Source organism: Brachyhypopomus gauderio, unplaced genomic scaffold (assembly GCF_052324685.1).
Source record: "Brachyhypopomus gauderio isolate BG-103 unplaced genomic scaffold, BGAUD_0.2 sc92, whole genome shotgun sequence".
NCBI lineage: Eukaryota > Metazoa > Chordata > Actinopteri > Gymnotiformes > Hypopomidae > Brachyhypopomus > Brachyhypopomus gauderio.
This window is the reverse complement of record NW_027506913.1, coordinates 738,790-751,207: the sequence shown is the minus strand read 5'-3', so window position 1 is coordinate 751,207 and position 12,418 is coordinate 738,790. Positions and strand designations below refer to the sequence as shown.

Below are 12,418 nucleotides of genomic sequence, written 5' to 3'. Positions count from 1 at the left end.
AGCTTTGGTTGCCATCAATAAACGTGAGTGGCAAAGTACCACGTTTTGTGAGTAACATCAGGTATCCATGTATAATGAGATGCGTTGGCCGGGAATCGAACCCGGGTCAACTGCTTGGAAGGCAGCTATGCTCACCACTATACCACCAACGCCTACATATGTCTCTTTACCTTGCATCTTGGCCATTGCAGTCTCCCATAACTGGATCGCTTCTCACATGCATAAAAGCACTTATCAAGCCACTACAGCACCTGGCTGCCTTTAAGCCTCTATTATTGCTTTATTCGTGCCACCATCCCTTCAAGATGCCGACAAGACATGCAACAAGAATCTTCTCTGTCAGTCCACAAGGTGGTGGAATGGACTTCCGCTGACAGTCCGTAAGGTCCAATCAATGGTTGTCTTCAACGCAAACTGAAGAATCAAAACTTCATGTAGTCACTAAGACTTGAATACTCATGGAAAAATAAGAAACTAAACTAAAACACATTTACTTTCTTCTCATCTTCCTTCCAATCTTGCCAGGTCTTTAACTTGATGCTATTCTTCACACTCACCAATCTATTGTAACATGAGAATGTTTTTCTTTTCGTTACTTCACTTTCTGAAGTAACTCTGCTCAAGAGCCTTTCTTGAAAGGTCCTCCGTTTTGTTACATCTCAGGTGCATGATAAACAAGAAACGTTACCTTTAGCTGTATTGCCTTTCAAGGGCCGAATCGACAGATACTAACACAGAATCATGCATAGACTACTCAGGTTATGAAGAAAGCAGAGAGCTCAGGGATTCTGCCTGAAGATTCCCTCCCTTTGGTACGTTCTTCCCTCACCATTACTCTCCTCTTGAATTGGTGAAACTTTTAGGCAGACGAGAGGGAATGAAAAAAATCAAAATACATTGGAAGAGCTATTGAACTAAAACATCTGACTGCCTTGTTCCATTTTTTTAGCTAGACTTCTACGTATTAGACCTCGTGGCGCAACGGTAGTGCGTCTGACTCCAGATCAGAAGGTTACGTGTTCTAATCACGTCGGGGTCAAAAGCTTCTTTATAGCAACATGAAAATGGGGCCGCAGCTTCAGCATGCAGGTCTCTTTGGCCTCATTCTGATTTTGAGAAATAACAACGCTTTGTATCACTTCATTTAAAAACGATGTAAGAGTCACGGTCATCTGTGCAGCTGTGAGTAAGGTGTCAATGTAACCAGAACATATTAAAGCACAGTGTTTTTGAAGGTGTTGACTCCTATATCGTTCTGTATTGCATGAGTTATCTCTGAAGGTAAAAAGCAGGAGCAATCTGTAAAACATGAGCTTTGGTTGCCATCAATAAACGTGAGTGGCAAAGTACCACGTTTTGTGAATAACATCAGGTATCCATGTATAATGAGATGCGTTGGCCGGGAATCGAACCCGGGTCAACTGCTTGGAAGGCAGCTATGCTCACCACTATACCACCAACGCCTACATATGTCTCTTTACCTTGCATCTTGGCCATTGCAGTCTCCCATAACTGGATCGCTTCTCACATGCGTAAAAGCACTTATCAAGCCACTACAGCACCTGGCTGCCTTTAAGCCTCTATTATTGCTTTATTCGTGCCACCATCCCTTCAAGATGCCGACAAGACATGCAACAAGAATCTTCTCTGTCAGTCCACAAGGTGGTGGAATGGACTTCCGCTGACAGTCCGTAAGGTCCAATCAATGGTTGTCTTCAACGCAAACTGAAGAATCAAAACTTCATGTAGTCACTAAGACTTGAATACTCATGGAAAAATAAGAAACTAAACTAAAACACATTTACTTTCTTCTCATCTTCGTTCCAATCTTGCCAGGTCTTTAACTTGATGCTATTCTTCACACTCACCAATCTATTGTAACATGAGAATGTTTTTCTTTTCGTTACTTCACTTTCTGAAGTAACTCTGCTCAAGAGCCTTTCTTGAAAGGTCCTCCGTTTTGTTACATCTCAGGTGCATGATAAACAAGAAACGTTACCTTTAGCTGTATTGCCTTTCAAGGGCCGAATCGACAGATACTAACACAGAATCATGCATAGACTACTCAGGTTATGAAGAAAGCAGAGAGCTCAGGGATTCTGCCTGAAGATTCCCTCCCTTTGGTACGTTCTTCCCTCACCATTACTCTCCTCTTGAATTGGTGAAACTTTTAGGCAGACGAGAGGGAATGAAAAAAATCAAAATACATTGGAAGAGCTATTGAACTAAAACATCTGACTGCCTTGTTCCATTTTTTTAGCTAGACTTCTACGTATTAGACCTCGTGGCGCAACGGTAGCGCGTCTGACTCCAGATCAGAAGGTTACGTGTTCAAATCACGTCGGGGTCAAAAGCTTCTTTATAGCAACATGAAAATGGGCCCGCAGCTTCAGCATGCAGGTCTCTTTGGCCTCATTCTGATTTTGAGAAATAACAACGCTTTGTATCACTTCATTTAAAAACGATGTAAGAGTCACGGTCATCTGTGCAGCTGTGAGTAAGGTGTCAATGTAACCAGAACATATTAAAGCACAGTGTTTTTGAAGGTGTTGACTCCTATATCGTTCTGTATTGCATGAGTTATCTCTGAAGGTAAAAAGCAGGAGCAATCTGTAAAACATGAGCTTTGGTTGCCATCAATAAACGTGAGTGGCAAAGTACCACGTTTTGTGAATAACATCAGGTATCCATGTATAATGAGATGCGTTGGCCGGGAATCGAACCCGGGTCAACTGCTTGGAAGGCAGCTATGCTCACCACTATACCACCAACGCCTACATATGTCTCTTTACCTTGCATCTTGGCCATTGCAGTCTCCCATAACTGGATCGCTTCTCACATGCGTAAAAGCACTTATCAAGCCACTACAGCACCTGGCTGCCTTTAAGCCTCTATTATTGCTTTATTCGTGCCACCATCCCTTCAAGATGCCGACAAGACATGCAACAAGAATCTTCTCTGTCAGTCCACAAGGTGGTGGAATGGACTTCCGCTGACAGTCCGTAAGGTCCAATCAATGGTTGTCTTCAACGCAAACTGAAGAATCAAAACTTCATGTAGTCACTAAGACTTGAATACTCATGGAAAAATAAGAAACTAAACTAAAACACATTTACTTTCTTCTCATCTTCGTTCCAATCTTGCCAGGTCTTTAACTTGATGCTATTCTTCACACTCACCAATCTATTGTAACATGAGAATGTTTTTCTTTTCGTTACTTCACTTTCTGAAGTAACTCTGCTCAAGAGCCTTTCTTGAAAGGTCCTCCGTTTTGTTACATCTCAGGTGCATGATAAACAAGAAACGTTACCTTTAGCTGTATTGCCTTTCAAGGGCCGAATCGACAGATACTAACACAGAATCATGCATAGACTACTCAGGTTGAGAAGAAAGCAGAGAGCTCAGGGATTCTGCCTGAAGATTCCCTCCCTTTGGTACGTTCTTCCCTCACCATTACTCTCCTCTTGAATTGGTGAAACTTTAAGGCAGACGAGAGGGAATGAAAAAAATCAAAATACATTGGAAGAGCTATTGAACTAAAACATCTGACTGCCTTGTTCCATTTTTTTAGCTAGACTTCTACGTATTAGACCTCGTGGCGCAACGGTAGCGCGTCTGACTCCAGATCAGAAGGTTACGTGTTCAAATCACGTCGGGGTCAAAAGCTTCTTTATAGCAACATGAAAATGGGGCCGCAGCTTCAGCATGCAGGTCTCTTTGGCCTCATTCTGATTTTGAGAAATAACAACGCTTTGTATCACTTCATTTAAAAACGATGTAAGAGTCACGGTCATCTGTGCAGCTGTGAGTAAGGTGTCAATGTAACCAGAACATATTAAAGCACAGTGTTTTTGAAGGTGTTGACTCCTATATCGTTCTGTATTGCATGAGTTATCTCTGAAGGTAAAAAGCAGGAGCAATCTGTAAAACATGAGCTTTGGTTGCCATCAATAAACGTGAGTGGCAAAGTACCACGTTTTGTGAATAACATCAGGTATCCATGTATAATGAGATGCTTTGGCCGGGAATCGAACCCGGGTCAACTGCTTGGAAGGCAGCTATGCTCACCACTACACCACCAATGCCTACATATGTCTCTTTACCTTGCATCTTGGCCATTGCAGTCTCCCATAACTGGATCGCTTCTCACATGCATAAAAGCACTTATCAAGCCACTACAGCACCTGGCTGCCTTTAAGCCTCTATTATTGCTTTATTCGTGCCACCATCCCTTCAAGATGCCGACAAGACATGCAACAAGAATCTTCTCTGTCAGTCCACAAGGTGGTGGAATGGACTTCCGCTGACAGTCCGTAAGGTCCAATCAATGGTTGTCTTCAACGCAAACTGAAGAATCAAAACTTCATGTAGTCACTAAGACTTGAATACTCATGGAAAAATAAGAAACTAAACTAAAACACATTTACTTTCTTCTCATCTTCGTTCCAATCTTGCCAGGTCTTTAACTTGATGCTATTCTTCACACTCACCAATCTATTGTAACATGAGAATGTTTTTCTTTTCGTTACTTCACTTTCTGAAGTAACTCTGCTCAAGAGCCTTTCTTGAAAGGTCCTCCGTTTTGTTACATCTCAGGTGCATGATAAACAAGAAACGTTACCTTTAGCTGTATTGCCTTTCAAGGGCCGAATCGACAGATACTAACACAGAATCATGCATAGACTACTCAGGTTGAGAAGAAAGCAGAGAGCTCAGGGATTCTGCCTGAAGATTCCCTCCCTTTGGTACGTTCTTCCCTCACCATTACTCTCCTCTTGAATTGGTGAAACTTTAAGGCAGACGAGAGGGAATGAAAAAAATCAAAATACATTGGAAGAGCTATTGAACTAAAACATCTGACTGCCTTGTTCCATTTTTTTAGCTAGACTTCTACGTATTAGACCTCGTGGCGCAACGGTATCGCGTCTGACTCCAGATCAGAAGGTTACGTTTTCAAATCACGCCGGGGTCAAAAGCTTCTTTATAGCAACATGAAAATGGGGCCGCAGCTTCAGCATGCAGGTCTCTTTGGCCTCATTGTGATTTTGAGAAATAACAACGCTTTGTATCACTTCATTTAAAAACGATATAAGAGTCACGGTCATCTGTGCAGCTGTGAGTAAGGTGTCAATGTAACCAGAACATATTAAAGCACAGTGTTTTTGAAGGTGTTGACTCCTATATCGTTCTGTATTGCATGAGTTATCTCTGAAGGTAAAAAGCAGGAGCAATCTGTAAAACATGAGCTTTGGTTGCCATCAATAAACGTGAGTGGCAAAGTACCACGTTTTGTGAATAACATCAGGTATCCATGTATAATGAGATGCGTTGGCCAGGAATCCAACCCGGGTCAACTGCTTGGAAGGCAGCTATGCTCACCACTATACCACTAACGCCTACATATGGCTCTTTACCTTGCATCTTGGCCATTGCAGTCTCCCATAACTGGATCGCTTCTCACATGCATAAAAGCACTTATCAAGCCACTACAGCACCTGGCTGCCTTTAAGCCTCTATTATTGCTTTATTCGTGCCACCATCCCTTCAAGATGCCGACAAGACATGCAACAAGAATCTTCTCTGTCAGTCCACAAGGTGGTGGAATGGACTTCCGCTGACAGTCCGTAAGGTCCAATCAATGGTTGTCTTCAACGCAAACTGAAGAATCAAAACTTCATGTAGTCACTAAGACTTGAATACTCATGGAAAAATAAGAAACTAAACTAAAACACATTTACTTTCTTCTCATCTTCGTTCCAATCTTGCCAGGTCTTTAACTTGATGCTATTCTTCACACTCACCAATCTATTGTAACATGAGAATGTTTTTCTTTTCGTTACTTCACTTTCTGAAGTAACTCTGCTCAAGAGCCTTTCTTGAAAGGTCCTCCGTTTTGTTACATCTCAGGTGCATGATAAACAAGAAACGTTACCTTTAGCTGTATTGCCTTTCAAGGGCCGAATCGACAGATACTAACACAGAATCATGCATAGACTACTCAGGTTGAGAAGAAAGCAGAGAGCTCAGGGATTCTGCCTGAAGATTCCCTCCCTTTGGTACGTTCTTCCCTCACCATTACTCTCCTCTTGAATTGGTGAAACTTTAAGGCAGACGAGAGGGAATGAAAAAAATCAAAATACATTGGAAGAGCTATTGAACTAAAACATCTGACTGCCTTGTTCCATTTTTTTAGCTAGACTTCTACGTATTAGACCTCGTGGCGCAACGGTATCGCGTCTGACTCCAGATCAGAAGGTTACGTTTTCAAATCACGCCGGGGTCAAAAGCTTCTTTATAGCAACATGAAAATGGGGCCGCAGCTTCAGCATGCAGGTCTCTTTGGCCTCATTGTGATTTTGAGAAATAACAACGCTTTGTATCACTTCATTTAAAAACGATATAAGAGTCACGGTCATCTGTGCAGCTGTGAGTAAGGTGTCAATGTAACCAGAACATATTAAAGCACAGTGTTTTTGAAGGTGTTGACTCCTATATCGTTCTGTATTGCATGAGTTATCTCTGAAGGTAAAAAGCAGGAGCAATCTGTAAAACATGAGCTTTGGTTGCCATCAATAAACGTGAGTGGCAAAGTACCACGTTTTGTGAATAACATCAGGTATCCATGTATAATGAGATGCGTTGGCCAGGAATCCAACCCGGGTCAACTGCTTGGAAGGCAGCTATGCTCACCACTATACCACTAACGCCTACATATGTCTCTTTACCTTGCATCTTGGCCATTGCAGTCTCCCATAACTGGATCGCTTCTCACATGCATAAAAGCACTTATCAAGCCACTACAGCACCTGGCTGCCTTTAAGCCTCTATTATTGCTTTATTCGTGCCACCATCCCTTCAAGATGCCGACAAGACATGCAACAAGAATCTTCTCTGTCAGTCCACAAGGTGGTGGAATGGACTTCCGCTGACAGTCCGTAAGGTCCAATCAATGGTTGTCTTCAACGCAAACTGAAGAATCAAAACTTCATGTAGTCACTAAGACTTGAATACTCATGGAAAAATAAGAAACTAAACTAAAACACATTTACTTTCTTCTCATCTTCGTTCCAATCTTGCCAGGTCTTTAACTTGATGCTATTCTTCACACTCACCAATCTATTGTAACATGAGAATGTTTTTCTTTTCGTTACTTCACTTTCTGAAGTAACTCTGCTCAAGAGCCTTTCTTGAAAGGTCCTCCGTTTTGTTACATCTCAGGTGCATGATAAACAAGAAACGTTACCTTTAGCTGTATTGCCTTTCAAGGGCCGAATCGACAGATACTAACACAGAATCATGCATAGACTACTCAGGTTGAGAAGAAAGCAGAGAGCTCAGGGATTCTGCCTGAAGATTCCCTCCCTTTGGTACGTTCTTCCATCACCATTACTCTCCTCTTGAATTGGTGAAACTTTAAGGCAGACGAGAGGGAATGAAAAAAATCAAAATACATTGGAAGAGCTATTGAACTAAAACATCTGACTGCCTTGTTCCATTTTTTTAGCTAGACTTCTACGTATTAGACCTCGTGGCGCAACGGTAGCGCGTCTGACTCCAGATCAGAAGGTTACGTGTTCAAATCACGTCGGGGTCAAAAGCTTCTTTATAGCAACATGAAAATGGGGCCGCAGCTTCAGCATGCAGGTCTCTTTGGCCTCATTCTGATTTTGAGAAATAACAACGCTTTGTATCACTTCATTTAAAAACGATGTAAGAGTCACGGTCATCTGTGCAGCTGTGAGTAAGGTGTCAATGTAACCAGAACATATTAAAGCACAGTGTTTTTGAAGGTGTTGACTCCTATATCGTTCTGTATTGCATGAGTTATCTCTGAAGGTAAAAAGCAGGAGCAATCTGTAAAACATGAGCTTTGGTTGCCATCAATAAACGTGAGTGGCAAAGTACCACGTTTTGTGAATAACATCAGGTATCCATGTATAATGAGATGCTTTGGCCGGGAATCGAACCCGGGTCAACTGCTTGGAAGGCAGCTATGCTCACCACTACACCACCAACGCCTACATATGTCTCTTTACCTTGCATCTTGGCCATTGCAGTCTCCCATAACTGGATGGCTTCTCACATGCATAAAAGCACTTATCAAGCCACTACAGCACCTGGCTGCCTTTAAGCCTCTATTATTGCTTTATTCGTGCCACCATCCCTTCAAGATGCCGACAAGACATGCAACAAGAATCTTCTCTGTCAGTCCACAAGGTGGTGGAATGGACTTCCGCTGACAGTCCGTAAGGTCCAATCAATGGTTGTCTTCAACGCAAACTGAAGAATCAAAACTTCATGTAGTCACTAAGACTTGAATACTCATGGAAAAATAAGAAACTAAACTAAAACACATTTACTTTCTTCTCATCTTCGTTCCAATCTTGCCAGGTCTTTAACTTGATGCTATTCTTCACACTCACCAATCTATTGTAACATGAGAATGTTTTTCTTTTCGTTACTTCACTTTCTGAAGTAACTCTGCGCAAGAGCCTTTCTTGAAAGGTCCTCCGTTTTGTTACATCTCAGGTGCATGATAAACAAGAAACATTACCTTTAGCTGTATTGCCTTTCAAGGGCCGAATCGACAGATACTAACACAGAATCATGCATAGACTACTCAGGTTGAGAAGAAAGCAGAGAGCTCAGGGATTCTGCCTGAAGATTCCCTCCCTTTGGTACGTTCTTCCCTCACCATTACTCTCCTCTTGAATTGGTGAAACTTTTAGGCAGACGAGAGGGAATGAAAAAAATCAAAATACATTGGAAGAGCTATTGAACTAAAACATCTGACTGCCTTGTTCCATTTTTTTAGCTAGACTTCTACGTATTAGACCTCATGGCGCAACGGTAGCGCGTCTGACTCCAGATCAGAAGGTTACGTGTTCAAATCACGTCGGGGTCAAAAGCTTCTTTATAGCAACATGAAAATGGGGCCGCAGCTTCAGCATGCAGGTCTCTTTGGCCTCATTGTGATTTTGAGAAATAACAACGCTTTGTATCACTTCATTTAAAAACGATGTAAGAGTCACGGTCATCTGTGCAGCTGTGAGTAAGGTGTCAATGTAACCAGAACATATTAAAGCACAGTGTTTTTGAAGGTGTTGACTCCTATATCGTTCTGTATTGCATGAGTTATCTCTGAAGGTAAAAAGCAGGAGCAATCTGTAAAACATGAGCTTTGGTTGCCATCAATAAACGTGAGTGGCAAAGTACCACGTTTTGTGAATAACATCAGGTATCCATGTATAATGAGATGCGTTGGCCGGGAATCGAACCCGGGTCAACTGCTTGGAAGGCAGCTATGCTCACCACTATACCACCAACGCCTACATATGTCTCTTTACCTTGCATCTTGGCCATTGCAGTCTCCCATAACTGGATCGCTTCTCACATGCATAAAAGCACTTATCAAGCCACTACAGCACCTGGCTGCCTTTAAGCCTCTATTATTGCTTTATTCGTGCCACCATCCCTTCAAGATGCCGACAAGACATGCAACAAGAATCTTCTCTGTCAGTCCACAAGGTGGTGGAATGGACTTCCGCTGACAGTCCGTAAGGTCCAATCAATGGTTGTCTTCAACGCAAACTGAAGAATCAAAACTTCATGTAGTCACTAAGACTTGAATACTCATGGAAAAATAAGAAACTAAACTAAAACACATTTACTTTCTTCTCATCTTCGTTCCAATCTTGCCAGGTCTTTAACTTGATGCTATTCTTCACACTCACCAATCTATTGTAACATGAGAATGTTTTTCTTTTCGTTACTTCACTTTCTGAAGTAACTCTGCTCAAGAGCCTTTCTTGAAAGGTCCTCCGTTTTGTTACATCTCAGGTGCATGATAAACAAGAAACGTTACCTTTAGCTGTATTGCCTTTCAAGGGCCGAATCGACAGATACTAACACAGAATCATGCATAGACTACTCAGGTTGAGAAGAAAGCAGAGAGCTCAGGGATTCTGCCTGAAGATTCCCTCCCTTTGGTACGTTCTTCCCTCACAATTACTCTCCTCTTGAATTGGTGAAACTTTAAGGCAGACGAGAGGGAATTAAAAAAATCAAAATACATTGGAAGAGCTATTGAACTAAAACATCTGACTGCCTTGTTCCATTTTTTTAGCTAGACTTCTACGTATTAGACCTCGTGGCGCAACGGTATCGCGTCTGACTCCAGATCAGAAGGTTACGTTTTCAAATCACGCCGGGGTCAAAAGCTTCTTTATAGCAACATGAAAATGGGGCCGCAGCTTCAGCATGCAGGTCTCTTTGGCCTCATTGTGATTTTGAGAAATAACAACGCTTTGTATCACTTCATTTAAAAACGATATAAGAGTCACGGTCATCTGTGCAGCTGTGAGTAAGGTGTCAATGTAACCAGAACATATTAAAGCACAGTGTTTTTGAAGGTGTTGACTCCTATATCGTTCTGTATTGCATGAGTTATCTCTGAAGGTAAAAAGCAGGAGCAATCTGTAAAACATGAGCTTTGGTTGCCATCAATAAACGTGAGTGGCAAAGTACCACGTTTTGTGAATAACATCAGGTATCCATGTATAATGAGATGCGTTGGCCAGGAATCCAACCCGGGTCAACTGCTTGGAAGGCAGCTATGCTCACCACTATACCACTAACGCCTACATATGGCTCTTTACCTTGCATCTTGGCCATTGCAGTCTCCCATAACTGGATCGCTTCTCACATGCATAAAAGCACTTATCAAGCCACTACAGCACCTGGCTGCCTTTAAGCCTCTATTATTGCTTTATTCGTGCCACCATCCCTTCAAGATGCCGACAAGACATGCAACAAGAATCTTCTCTGTCAGTCCACAAGGTGGTGGAATGGACTTCCGCTGACAGTCCGTAAGGTCCAATCAATGGTTGTCTTCAACGCAAACTGAAGAATCAAAACTTCATGTAGTCACTAAGACTTGAATACTCATGGAAAAATAAGAAACTAAACTAAAACACATTTACTTTCTTCTCATCTTCGTTCCAATCTTGCCAGGTCTTTAACTTGATGCTATTCTTCACACTCACCAATCTATTGTAACATGAGAATGTTTTTCTTTTCGTTACTTCACTTTCTGAAGTAACTCTGCTCAAGAGCCTTTCTTGAAAGGTCCTCCGTTTTGTTACATCTCAGGTGCATGATAAACAAGAAACGTTACCTTTAGCTGTATTGCCTTTCAAGGGCCGAATCGACAGATACTAACACAGAATCATGCATAGACTACTCAGGTTGAGAAGAAAGCAGAGAGCTCAGGGATTCTGCCTGAAGATTCCCTCCCTTTGGTACGTTCTTCCCTCACCATTACTCTCCTCTTGAATTGGTGAAACTTTAAGGCAGACGAGAGGGAATGAAAAAAATCAAAATACATTGGAAGAGCTATTGAACTAAAACATCTGACTGCCTTGTTCCATTTTTTTAGCTAGACTTCTACGTATTAGACCTCGTGGCGCAACGGTATCGCGTCTGACTCCAGATCAGAAGGTTACGTTTTCAAATCACGCCGGGGTCAAAAGCTTCTTTATAGCAACATGAAAATGGGGCCGCAGCTTCAGCATGCAGGTCTCTTTGGCCTCATTGTGATTTTGAGAAATAACAACGCTTTGTATCACTTCATTTAAAAACGATATAAGAGTCACGGTCATCTGTGCAGCTGTGAGTAAGGTGTCAATGTAACCAGAACATATTAAAGCACAGTGTTTTTGAAGGTGTTGACTCCTATATCGTTCTGTATTGCATGAGTTATCTCTGAAGGTAAAAAGCAGGAGCAATCTGTAAAACATGAGCTTTGGTTGCCATCAATAAACGTGAGTGGCAAAGTACCACGTTTTGTGAATAACATCAGGTATCCATGTATAATGAGATGCGTTGGCCAGGAATCCAACCCGGGTCAACTGCTTGGAAGGCAGCTATGCTCACCACTATACCACTAACGCCTACATATGGCTCTTTACCTTGCATCTTGGCCATTGCAGTCTCCCATAACTGGATCGCTTCTCACATGCATAAAAGCACTTATCAAGCCACTACAGCACCTGGCTGCCTTTAAGCCTCTATTATTGCTTTATTCGTGCCACCATCCCTTCAAGATGCCGACAAGACATGCAACAAGAATCTTCTCTGTCAGTCCACAAGGTGGTGGAATGGACTTCCGCTGACAGTCCGTAAGGTCCAATCAATGGTTGTCTTCAACGCAAACTGAAGAATCAAAACTTCATGTAGTCACTAAGACTTGAATACTCATGGAAAAATAAGAAACTAAACTAAAACACATTTACTTTCTTCTCATCTTCGTTCCAATCTTGCCAGGTCTTTAACTTGATGCTATTCTTCACACTCACCAATCTATTGTAACATGAGAATGTTTTTCTTTTCGTTACTTCACTTTCTGAAGTAACTCTGC

General features: G+C 42.0%; 11 non-coding genes across 11 annotated transcripts; 5 read left to right on the top strand and 6 right to left on the bottom strand.

Annotated features, from left to right (window-relative positions):
- Positions 1 to 80: 80 nt before the first annotated feature.
- Positions 81 to 152, bottom strand: trnag-ucc (transfer RNA glycine (anticodon UCC)). The gene has a single exon. It is a non-coding gene; the product is annotated as a tRNA-Gly (tRNA).
- Positions 153 to 967: 815 nt separating this feature from the next.
- On the top strand, positions 968 to 1,039 carry trnaw-cca (transfer RNA tryptophan (anticodon CCA)). The gene has a single exon. It is a non-coding gene; the product is annotated as a tRNA-Trp (tRNA).
- Positions 1,040 to 1,391: 352 nt separating this feature from the next.
- Positions 1,392 to 1,463, bottom strand: trnag-ucc (transfer RNA glycine (anticodon UCC)). Its single transcript has one exon. It is a non-coding gene; the product is annotated as a tRNA-Gly (tRNA).
- Positions 1,464 to 2,278: 815 nt separating this feature from the next.
- Positions 2,279 to 2,350, top strand: trnaw-cca (transfer RNA tryptophan (anticodon CCA)). Its single transcript has one exon. It is a non-coding gene; the product is annotated as a tRNA-Trp (tRNA).
- A 352-nt stretch (positions 2,351 to 2,702) lies between these two features.
- trnag-ucc (transfer RNA glycine (anticodon UCC)) lies at positions 2,703 to 2,774 on the bottom strand. The gene has a single exon. It is a non-coding gene; the product is annotated as a tRNA-Gly (tRNA).
- An 815-nt stretch (positions 2,775 to 3,589) lies between these two features.
- Positions 3,590 to 3,661, top strand: trnaw-cca (transfer RNA tryptophan (anticodon CCA)). The gene has a single exon. It is a non-coding gene; the product is annotated as a tRNA-Trp (tRNA).
- A 352-nt stretch (positions 3,662 to 4,013) lies between these two features.
- On the bottom strand, positions 4,014 to 4,085 carry trnag-ucc (transfer RNA glycine (anticodon UCC)). The gene has a single exon. It is a non-coding gene; the product is annotated as a tRNA-Gly (tRNA).
- A 3,437-nt stretch (positions 4,086 to 7,522) lies between these two features.
- On the top strand, positions 7,523 to 7,594 carry trnaw-cca (transfer RNA tryptophan (anticodon CCA)). The gene has a single exon. It is a non-coding gene; the product is annotated as a tRNA-Trp (tRNA).
- Positions 7,595 to 7,946: 352 nt separating this feature from the next.
- trnag-ucc (transfer RNA glycine (anticodon UCC)) lies at positions 7,947 to 8,018 on the bottom strand. Its single transcript has one exon. It is a non-coding gene; the product is annotated as a tRNA-Gly (tRNA).
- An 815-nt stretch (positions 8,019 to 8,833) lies between these two features.
- On the top strand, positions 8,834 to 8,905 carry trnaw-cca (transfer RNA tryptophan (anticodon CCA)). Its single transcript has one exon. It is a non-coding gene; the product is annotated as a tRNA-Trp (tRNA).
- Positions 8,906 to 9,257: 352 nt separating this feature from the next.
- On the bottom strand, positions 9,258 to 9,329 carry trnag-ucc (transfer RNA glycine (anticodon UCC)). The gene has a single exon. It is a non-coding gene; the product is annotated as a tRNA-Gly (tRNA).
- Between the last annotated feature and the right edge of the window lie 3,089 nt (positions 9,330 to 12,418).